This window comes from Strigops habroptila, chromosome 5 (genome assembly GCF_004027225.2).
Source record: "Strigops habroptila isolate Jane chromosome 5, bStrHab1.2.pri, whole genome shotgun sequence".
NCBI classification, from domain to species: Eukaryota; Metazoa; Chordata; class Aves; order Psittaciformes; family Psittacidae; genus Strigops; species Strigops habroptila.
The window spans coordinates 7,799,074-7,811,359 of NC_044281.2; positions in this window are offsets into that span (position 1 = coordinate 7,799,074).

A 12,286-nucleotide genomic window follows, 5' to 3' on the forward strand; every position below is an offset into this window, starting at 1 on the left:
CCTAAGATCCTCCATATTGACAAGAAAACAAATGCACCAGACTAAGGGAATTTCTGTGGTTTGCTGCCGGGATGAATATAGCAACTTGGTGACTGTCCAGGAGTATTAAAAATTAAGAGTTTAAAACTCTTTCATATGGCAATGTTTGAGATACCACAGTGTTTCCTGTTCCTAACGCAGGGGGACTGTGTGGTAGCTGTTGATGAACAGTCTTTTTGTACTGGAAACATCCGTATTATGTCTGGGTTTTAAACTAAGTTCTTCCATGCTTTAGGAAAAAGATGTGCTGTGTGGCCATAAAGCAAGCACATCAGTAATTTATAGCTTCTCGGCTGTACAGCGTGACTACAAAGTATGTGATGGAGCTAGGACTCTGTCAGATAGATGAAAGCTAAAGATGAGTTTAGTTAGGGAATGACTCCAGAAAGGACAGGCTAGGGGTCAGGGTGAAGTAAGAAAAAATGTCTGCAGGAGCCCCAAGGCAGGAAGCAAAAGAAAGACTGAGAGCATAGAAGCTGGACAGTGGCACAGGCTGGCTCCCAGACACTCATGGGGCCCTAAAATAAACAGGCAACATTTGTAGCGTAGACATAGCCAGCAGGTTGAGGGAAGCGATTTTTCTTTTCTATGTGGTACTTGGAGAGTCACATCTAGAGCAGACTGTCCCATTTTGGGCATCCCAGGACAAGAGGGATGCTGACAAATGATGGAGGTCCAGCAGAGGTCTACGAAGATTCTTGGAATTGGACCATGTCAAGTACAGAGGGGCTGAGGGAGTTGGGTTTATTCAGCATGGAGAGCAGAAGGCAGAGAGCATCTCATTGCTGCCTTTAGTTTCCTTGGAGGTGAATGTTACAGGGATGACACAGACAGACTTCTCAGAGGTGCAAAGCAAAAGGATGAGACATAAAGTCACAAATCGCAGCTAGGGAAACTGCTGGATACAAATCCACAGCTGATCTGATTAAGCACTGTAGCAGGTAGCCCAGAGAGTTTCTGGGCTTTCCATGCCTGTAGGCATTTGGTGCTGCATTAGACAAGGCCCTGAGCAGCGTGACCTAACTTTGAAGTTTGCTTTGCCCTGAGCACCTGACACAGGACCATACGGCCTCAAAGGAACATCCCAGCCTGAATTATTCTGGTTCTGATGTAAGCATTTAGAAAGCAACGAAAGTTAGCAACCTAGAAATACTCAGTAAAGAAAATCATGGAGCCCAGTGAAATAGAGCATTCACTGAACACTTAGCATGTGCTATACACCCCAGTGTGTAAATGGTGAATGACCCTTACTGCACATAGTGTCCAAGTCAACCCTCAGCAGGTGGGGTAAGGTTTGCATTTGTCCTTGGTTCAGAGAAGAGGGACAAGAAGTAAAGCACTTAGAAACTTGCCACATTTATTGGTAAGTCTGTCTTAGTCTTATTTTTACGCTTCAATACCAGAAATAAAACCTCCTTATATTCAACTGACAAAATTAGATGCCAACTGCTTCAGTTTTCAGTTACATTTCAAATGGAGATCAGGCAGCTTGGGGGGGGGGGGGTGTGTGTGTGTGTCACCAGCTCTAGTCTGGCAAAAATAAAAGAAATATTTTTTTTTTCTAATTCATAATATTCAAACAATCTGAGTATTGGTACTGCAGGTTGCTTGTTGCATTATCTCTGTTTGTTGATGGAAAGCCTGAATAGGATCTTAGCTCTACACTGGATACAAGTACAGATGTAGATATTGTAGAAAATTTCTAATGTGTCCAAAGAATGGCAGCCACAAATGCATTCCGTTATTTCATTGTTATTTAATCTATTGTTTACCAAAAATAGACAGATAAGAGTATTAGAAATTGTATGTTCATAATTTATGGCCCTATATCTAGATTTTTTTTTTTTAAGAGAAAATTGAGAAGAATCTCTAATGAGCTTCTTCCATTTTGTTTCTCAGTTGGATCTTGTTTGGGTTAAGTTTTTATTTTTCATTTTTATTTTATTTTCCCCGCAACTATACTTTTTTCTGGAGAATACTCGTGAGACATATGTTTTGAATGCTTTCGTTTATCCTTAGCTGACATGGTCATCTCGAGAACACATGCACACTTGCACGTTTATAGGGCTGGTGTACATGCTTTGAAAGACACATGTATCACTTCCAGACGGTAATTAAAAAAGCTTTTTGAGCTCTGCCGTGCTTTACTGACAGCCTGGGTTGGTGTCCTATTCTTTAATTGTGTTTTCTTTAAAGAGTGATTTCCGTTCTTATGTTTTGTTTTACTCATTTCATAAGCCAAAGTAGCTCTTCAGCTCAATTTATTTTCTTTCTTTGTTAACAGAACAGAAAAGTTTTTAAACATGTATGTTTATTTGTAAAATGGGCTAATGTTTGTTGTCTTCTGTTACAGTATTCCATGTTGTGAACTGTAGCCACTTGCAGCTTTGTCTCTTGCTTAGTCCAAACTTTTATTACTGTCACAACTCAAATCAACACTATTTGGAGGCTTGAGGCAAACTGTTTTGGCTTACGGGTCAGTTTGGAAACATATACTTGACATTTTGATGGTTTTCCATTGAAGATTAGAATAAGCAAAAGGATTGTCAACTTGCAGGCATGCTGAACATAGTGAACATGTGCTGCACATAGTGATTCCAGGGTCTTCAGTGTGTAGCTTTAATTAAACTTTATTAAAACCTTGAGTTACTTTTAATAAGCTACATGAGGACTTAGAGGTAGAAAGCATTGTTGGTCAGGAAAATCTTTTCCTCAAAGTGTGATAAAAGCAATATGTTGATAAAGGAAATGTTTTTATGACAGTTTGAATATATTCACAATAGCAGTTATTTCTGTCAACCACAGCTAAGTAAAATATGGTGTCTATTTTGTGAAAGACATCATTATCGAATAAAGCTTTTATTTTCTATTTCAACATCCAACAGTGCTTGGATACATTAATGGCTTGTACTGAACGCAAATCATTTAATTCCAGATCCTTTTGTTTTTTATAGAAAACTGGCAAATGGAGTAAACATAAAAAAATTTTCTGGCAACTAAACCTTGTTATGAGTACATATGCATAAACATCCAAGAAGTTTCTCTTGATGGAGTTCCTCCCTAAACTTTCCAGCCTCGTGGAAGAGGGTCAGGTCCTATGGAAAATGGGCAAAAATGTGAAGCAACAAACACCATAATTCTCAATGCGTAGGAGGCCAGACCTAGCGATAGGAAAGACAAGTTACTTGATGCCAGCTGGGGTTACTGGCACCAAATGCAATGTCCCCTGATAAGCAGAAAATCCTCCTCATTACCAGAACCCTACATATGTTGCAGCTACCACTAAATTGACTTTAGGGGTCAAATTCACAGCCTTGTAGAAAAAAATCCTATTGAAAGCTCAGGATATATATGGATCTCTTAGCAAAATATCCAGAAGTAGTGAATCCCATCTTCTTATTTTCCATCTATGCTCATTTATATGTTTTACTTAACTCACATTTTAAGAGAATGCATTGAATTTGATAGATATAAAAATACTCTCTTTTAACTGTATTTTACTAATAAACTGAATACTTCAGCTTTATTTTTTAACTTAAAAAACCCCCAAACCCAAACTTACTATCTGGGACAAGATTATTATTGTTTATACAATCTAAGTAGTTTACTGCAGTAAGTGCCAATTAGATTCTTCTTTTGTTTAAATTCTGTCCTAGAGCTGAGGAAGTCTTGGCTGCACACTGAAGCCTCTAAATCAGAATCTCCTTTAGTTAAATTCACTTATATATAGGGGATTTTCATAGTGATGAAAAAAATCTACATGTTCATTTACCGTTCATGATACAATCCACATGTTCATCTCCTGTTTGTTTTGTTAAAACCACAAAGAAATGTGAATTACCAACTAAAAAGACGTAAAATGGAATCCTCCCATTGCTTCTATCACATGGTAGAGCAAGACATCAGGATTTGTTTGCTTTTGGTCATGAAAAATAACATTTTGTTAATCCTGTACATTACTTGTGATTAAATTACACTGCAAAACACTGATGCAAACACACTTACCAGCTTACACACACACACTTTTCCACTCAGAGAAGAGATGAAGAAGCATTACACACACAGAAAATGCTACTTGGATCATCAAGGGCACTCCCGGGACCTGCTCAAGCACTATGGTGACAGAACAGGTCATTTTTTCCTCCCTTGTTTCAGATCGAATTCTGTCACGAATCAGTGACACACAACAACAGAATCAAAAAGCTTTAAGAGAGAAAGAGATTTTATGATCTGTGGACCCATCTGTGGCCTGCAGTAGCCCACCTGTCAGGAAATCTTCCATAGCTTATACCAAGTCCAAAGCATTTAGGAGAGAAGGAAATTTGGAAAGGCAAAGTTTTTATAGCCAGAATTACAAGCTGGCTTGTAATTCCCAAGGGAATAATTAATTCGCCATTAAACCATTACAAGCTGGCTTGTAATTCCCAAGGGAATTTTCTTTCCCGGAACTGGTGACATGCACCAGTGAGCACATTGCTGAGTGCTGAATATGTAACAAATAATGTGTGATAAGTCATCCACTTCCCCAGATAATCTGTACCAACCCAAGCGAATAACAGCATAAGAACAATGATTGGCATATTTATAGGAAATTTGGCTTATGCTACTTCTAACTCTCTGTTGTGTGTGACACAGATTTTACATTTTTAGGCTACTAAAATAAGGCTTAAAAGTTCCCTTAAAGGTGCACATTGGAAGCCCCATACAGATGCTGTCTTTGGCCAGCATGAGCGGTGGAGCATGAAGTAGCAGAGCTGTCAGTGCTTCAGTGCTAGATGTCTGCTCCTGTTCCTCACAGAGATGGTTTGGGTTTATTCGCCTAGTCACTCAGTGAGGCACTTGAATTTTCTGGATTGCAGCAGTGTGGCTGCTAGTCTGAGGATAAATTTAAGTTCCTTGTGTTTGTAGGTCCCCTGTTTAGTGGTTAGATGTCATGCTTTCACGTATGAAACTTGTGCATGTTTTTCTGCTTTAATCGGTGCTTTAATATGGTCTGTTTAGCCTCAGGTTGTCATCTCTGCCACCTCTGAGGTCCTATGGGATGGACAGATCACTGCATAGATCCTGAGTTTGTTCTGTGTGGTACTTCTCCATTATGGCCACTGCATACTGAATTGCTGCTGGCAACACTTAACAACATTAAACCATTACAAATGCCATTGCAGAGCCTCCTTGGTAACGCAGTGTTTCATCTAAGGTCTTCAACATCTTGTATGACAAGGCTGCTATTTAAAAGGTAATCCATTATCCATTTTGGTGATATTTTGCTGAAAGACGTGAATAGAACAGCTAAATTCTGCAAAGTCCTTGAATTTTTCACAGCAGTTCTGTTTTTATCAGGTGTCTAGCAGCCAAGAAGATGACCATGGATTAGCACATGCTGCTGCCTCATATAACTGAGTAAGTCCTGATACTGGGAGCTTCTTGCTTTCTCTAAAACAAGATGATCACCTGGAAGGCAGTTTAATCATCCTGAATGTCTTTATTTAAATCAGCCAACAAAGCCTCATGCAGGTAGGTGTGAAAGTATCCAGCAAACAGCTCTGTGCCAGACTGCTGGGAGCAATGGCTATGTTATCCACTGGATACAGGGGCAGGAGCTATGGACAGATGTCAGAGAAGTCTTTAGGATGGGAATCTTCTCTGTTTATCTGCAGAGCACTAATTAGACATGATAGATAGTGGGGGTTGTACCAGTAGCTGATTGTTTTTGCATTTTCTATCTGGGACAGAAATGTGCTGCCTACTGCCCCATATCTCTATCACAGCATTCCCTCAGCAATCCTAGAGCTAAAACACGGCTTCTGCTGGTGAACTCCTTGTCCCAGGAATATGTTCGCCGGGAGCACCCATCACAACTACTGACAGTCATTTTACGGAGTACATTTTACTATTCATTTGCCTAATTAGATGAGAAAAATGGCTTCACTCTGCTCCCTGGTGTAAATCTGTGATAGGTTTATCAGTATCATGTTGTTATCTGTAACGCTGTAATCAGCATAGAATATATCTTCCTATTTCCAGAGCATTCGAAGGGACAAAATGTTAACATTTTTATGTGCAGTTGGTTAGATCACGCTCACAATTTCCTCTCTAAATAATGTTTCATTGGATTTATAGTCTCTTCAGACATTCTTCTGTTGCTAATGAGTGCTAATTAAAACACAATTATTTCCTAAGAGTGAGACAGTCAAATCCATTATCTAATAGTGCCAGAGGTACTATTTATTGACAGTTCTATACAAGTGTTAATCCTGAGAACTATGTTCTCATTAAAGGGTAAACAGTTTCAGTCTATGAGCTGTGGATTACAAGATCTATTTGTCCCCCATGAACTTTTCACAGTTAAGGGAACTCTTGCACTGCTCCTCTTGCACTGTTCTGCCACCACATTAAAAAATTATTTCACAAAGCTCTTTAGCAGTAGATAATTGGCTTCTCCAGTCTATAATTTCTTCTCAAAATGAACAGAGATCTTGGAGATCAGAAATTAATATCAGAGATAAATTACATCTATTAAAAAATTACCCTATGAATTTCTTTTAATTGTGTTGTTCAACTGTTTGAAGAAATTATGGTACCAAAACAGAATTCATGGCACTTGGTTTACATCATCTCTTCTCCTTCTGTCATCGGACTTAAACCTAGTGTTCATTTTTACCTTTTATGGACAATTTTTTTTATCCCTCAACTTTGTGAGATGAATAATAATATTTGCACAATCAAACCGCTCATCAGATGAGCTTCCCTTTAGCCTTAACATCCCTGCATGTGCTTCCAAGCCCTGGGTATCTTTCTGGCTGGGATAAGCACCTCTGGGCTTGTGTTGAGCTGAGCTTCTGACAGTATGATAGCCTTCCACACAGGAAAAGGAAAATTTAATTTGGTTCAGTGTGGCTCTTCTTATTTACTTGATTGTCTGGCAAGCTTCACAAAAGCAGGGATTTGGCACTAAACTCTGCCTCATGTGATGCGGTACATCTATATTTTTAATTAGAAAAATGTGATCTGAATATAAATGTTAAAAGACACAAATCCTTTCCCTGTGTACCAATGTGACTTCCCATAAACACTTATGACACTGCTCTTAATAGTATGAATATAGCCAAGCAGCCAAGATAGAATCTATCAAAACTATCCAAGAGGATATATATAGGCAAGTAGGTAAGATAGAGATGATCTGGTTTTTTGAGGGTGAGGGTGGTATGCTTGGGGTTTGGTGGTTTGGTTGTTTTTTTTTTTGTTGGTTGCTTGGTTGGTTTTTTTGTTTGTTTGCTTGTTTTTTTCTTTTTTTGGTTGTTTGTGGTTTTGTTTTTTTGTTGTTGTTGTTTTATTGTTGTTGGGGTTTTTTGTTTTTGTTTGTGTTTGGTTTTGTTTGGTTTTGGGGCTTTTTGGGTTTTGGGGGGTTTTATGTTTTTTGGTGTTTTTTGTTTTGGTTTTGTTTTTGATTTTGGGGTGGTTTTGGATTTTTTTGTTTTAGTTTGGGTGTTGGTTGGTTGGTTGGTTGTTCTGGTTTTGTTTTGGGTTTTTTTTTTAATGCAAAACCATTCACACGGTTTAAATACCTTCAAAGGCTATATATAGCACAGGAGCTTCCAACTCATGAGGAAGTTTTAGTTATGCAAACAACAGAAAAATTACTTTTCAGTCTGGTTTGGTTTTAGCAAGTAAATTACTCCTAAGAGACACAGCTAAAGCCCAAACAATCTCAGAGCTGTCAGCTTTGACTGGTAGAGGTGTGAATCTACATTCATATGGGTCCAACACAGACAACTTGTATGAGAAGTCATGTACAGGGATTGCCACTGTAGGGGCATTGGAGCTATATTCTGAGGTGCTGATAAGTGAGATCTCCCTGTTTTTGGAAAGGGTGAATGCTAACATAAATAAGTAAAGAAGAAAAAGCTTGTTAGGGTGTCCTTAGCTTCACGTTTTAAGACATAATAGAAGAAAAAAGTGAATTATTAATGAATAAAAGTGAGCAATAAGAGTAAAGCAGGCTTTTCACACTAATCAAAAGAGAAATATGTGCTTAAAAAACTGAAAAGTAGTTGCCAAATTAAGAAGTTAAAATTTGAAGTATATGTAGTATACAAAATATATTACAGGTCTGGACTCGTTTGCCTTGTGTCTCAGCATTACGGAAAAAGTCTTTCTGCATATTAACCAGGCTGTCTGCATTAAAGCACAATCAGGTAAAATTCCGTATCCAGAAGGAATCCTTGAGTGAATCTTTCAGTGAGAACTACCTCAGTTAATTACATAAAAACATATAAATACTTCATAAATCACTTCCCCTTCTGAATTAAGAAAAAAAATTTTGAAGAAATGCATTGTAAATTAATTTAATCCAGTAAAGTGGCCCATGGCTGATGTGCATTTCCCAGCACTCTTTAAAAGTAAAGTCAAAGAGCACTTCTTTTTAGATGAATTAATTACTAACTCTGGGCATTCAGTGAATGATGTGGCACAGATTTTGACATTGCTGGTATAGAGTTTTTGAATGACGCATTGAAAGATCATAAATTCAAATATTCATATTTTATTATCAAATGTCTTTTTTTTTCCCCTAGTTCTTTATCTCTTTCCCCATTCTAAAATTTCTTATAAAGGACTTGAATTTTCCTAGAACTCTAAGACTTTTTTCCTTGAATATATTTTCCACCAACTCTGTAATCAAGAGCTGCAAGTTCCAGGACTTTAATTCTCTTATCTCTTGCCTTACGTACACATACAAACAAAACCTGTTAACTAGCAGAAAGAGGGTGAGAAAGAATTAAAACATACTTCATACTTTTGTCTGCTTGGGTTTTTTTCCTCCATATAAAAAGAGAAATATGAAGGAGTCATTCCACACATCTCTGTTTGACTAAGGAAAACATTCCCTGATTAATATAATAAAACAGGCTTTCCCAGGGGACAAAGCATCAGGCTGAGAAAATAAAAATACAAAAGAAATGTGGGGAATGTGCAACTGGTGTCAACATTATTCAACTATTTTAGGTCTGTGTTACAATATTTAAAACAGTAGTAGCTTTAATTGCTTAGTGTTCTTGGATCTTTGGAAAGAGAAAATGCTCTCTGCATCCTAGCATAAAAGTGTCCCTCATTAATTCTGACTCATCTTATACAATGTGTCAAATACAAGCATGTCTGAGATAGAATAAAACTATTCACCTATTACTGATAGTCCTTCTGCACACAGATAAAAATAAAACAAACAATTTTTCTGTTATTACAGATACGCAGAATGAGCTGTTACTATGAAAAATTAATGCATTCATGTGGATGGCATGAGCATACTATGTAAAATAGATGGCCAAATGGAAGTTAGAGTAGATACTGAACACCTGTGCCCAAAAGAGTAACATTAATTACCTATTTGTACTGTAGAACTAGAGATGAATTTCCTGGTTGAATGATAGTTCATTTCTCCAAAACACATTTACAGAATCAAATAACTGCTCATGACAATGAAGAAATTCCATACCTAGTTGATAACATTATCATGCAATTAAATCTGTTTATAAAGGTTTTGAGTGCATGTTAGGAGTTGCACTGCATTCATGCAAACAAGGCAGAGGTATTTTTCTTTTTTCCCTTATTTCCATGAAATTGCATGTTGAACATATTTTGCCATTTGTAGGCAGCTACAACAAAAAGGACTGAATAATGTATCTTTGAAACTTACAAAACTTATTAATAAAAAGAATAATAGTTAGTTCCTTCCAGCTGCTTTATCTAAAAGTCAGCAGCACCATCTCTGTTTCTGAGAGCCGAGAAAGAAGACTATCAGATGAAATTAGGTATAGCCATTAAATGTGCAAAACAGAAGAATAACTAGGGTGTGAAAGTGAGAACCATCCACATCAATGTCTGTGTTTGTTTTCAACATTCAGAAGTCATAAACATCCTTGTGCTGCAAATTTATCAAACAGAAAATCTAGTTACATGAAATCTGCTTTATTTCAGAAAAACATATGTGATCTTTAGATGAAAAAATATTGTTCAGTGTTAGTTTATTATTTTTATAACTCATTTGGTAGTCTCTTGTTTACAAGATGGCATTAAATACTTATGTAACACACCAATTGTTAGCTGAAATGTCCTTTAAAGGAGAAAAAGATGTGATGCATGTCAATGTCAGAAATCTTAACATACACATACAGGTTGTGTGTATTTGTCAGGGAATAACAGAGAAAATTATCCTCTCTTGAGGATTTTCCAAGTTTTGGAAAATTTAAGTCCTTCCCACACATTACCAAGGTTTTAATGGAAAGGACAGATTGGATAGAGACAACTTGTTGAGGTGGAATTAGGAAAATGGGGCACAAGATCATGTTCCAGGAATATACTTTTAAAAATTGTACTTTTACCCTGTTTTTTCTAATACTATTTCATGTGGGCTATGAATAAAAACCAAGTGCAACCTACACATATATACCATGATTTGTAGATGAGTTTATGTAAATGTCATATGTCCTTAAAACAGCATTAGAATAATCTAAAGTCATTTATAGAACAAATACTATAGACTTTATTAACTAATTTTTTGCATTTATTGAAATATTGTGTGACTGAAAAATCACATGCTATTTTGAAAAATGTTTGATCATGATACCACTTGTATTAGTCCTTTTGCAATTAATCACAGTACCTCATTGAGTAAGAAAAAAGGCATGCATTTGTTGGAAACAGTCAATGATAGTCGTAGGGCTGATAGTCCTAAACTAATGATGTTTGCTAAATTAAATTTTCAGTTATTTGTGTCTTTAATGTGCCTTCATGTTTCCCCTGGTCTGATTACACTTTTCCTTTTAACTTTGTGAAAGTGGACTTGTTTTTTTTCTGTCCTATGCACAGGTCATCCTTTCTTAGCAATAACAAATCAGTGGAAGATGATCGCAGAGTACAGACAGCATGTTCTCTACAGTGTTGCTAGAGAGGTGGTAGCTGTAAGATGGCTGGAAACCCAGAGAAGTGTCTTGCACTGCAGGGGTGTCTGGATGGATTACACCCTTTTAAAAGACTAAGACCTAGACTCTTTAAAGTGACAAGGGAGCATGAAGCACCACTGTAGAGAATAAGCTGATTCAAGATAAAGAGGTGGAGAGCTTTTATAAAAATACTGGTTTGTGTTGAATAAGACAGATCCTAACAGGATCATGAATGTAAATTTTTTTTCAGTTTTGAAGAGTGAATAAGGTTGACGCTTCCTGGAAACCAGAAATCCCTCCAGACATGTTAAATTCCAACTCATCTTTATCTTATTAAACAACTAATATGATCCAACCATATCAACACATAAAGTGCTGAACACAAGCAAAATTACTCTTTGTACTGTGAATAGGACTTTGTTTTGGACTTAATGGCATCTTTCTCTGCAACAACCTACAGAGGATGTGAACTCTGACAGCCCTGTTCTCTGAAAAAAGTGCAACATACAGTTAACGTAAATGTTCTGCTTGCAGTTTGGGGCTGTGCTACGCGGGCAGTGCCAGATGACACTTTATGGATACACTTATTCCTATCTCTTTTCTAGAAGGCATATACTTATGGCACGCTCTGCCTGAGAAATAGGAAAATGAGGCAATGGAGTTCAGACTTGCCCAGTTCTGTAGTAAAAATGATGTTGCCCTGCCTCCCAATCCTCATGTGGTCATAAGGTTTAGAAGCGTCCACCTCAACACAAATGAATGCTGAAGAACATTTCTAAGTGCTCTGAGCATAATAATAATCATGCCGCAGACTCGTATCCTGGTCCCTAAATGCATAGCAAGTTTGCATTAAGAGGGCTTTTCAGAGGTCTTCAGAGACAGGATGCAGCTTAAGTGAGAACACAGCTTAAGTGCAGGGGACAAAGCACAGCTTTGTCCTCAGGCAGCCAAAAGGCAGAGTTTGAGCACAGCACTGCATAGACTAAGCTGTATTGCTTCCGATCTGAGCTGGGGCAGTTACTGTGCAATAGTGCTGGAGGTGCTAGCATAAGTCCAAAAAGCGTGTGAGCCTTATGCTGTGTTTCGGGTGGAACACATGGCTTGGCTTTGCTTGGGCTGTGCAACTAATATGCACTTTCATGCTTGCTGCCCGTCAGTTACTGTTGAGTCAAGGGTGGTTCTAGCCTTTTAGCTTGAACTGTCCACTGCCAAGAAAGAAAATGCAACAGACATCGTCACTCAGATTAACTTGATCTATGTTGCATTCTTTCCTCATTGGAAAGGTTATTTCAACATCTTGCTGATTTGTT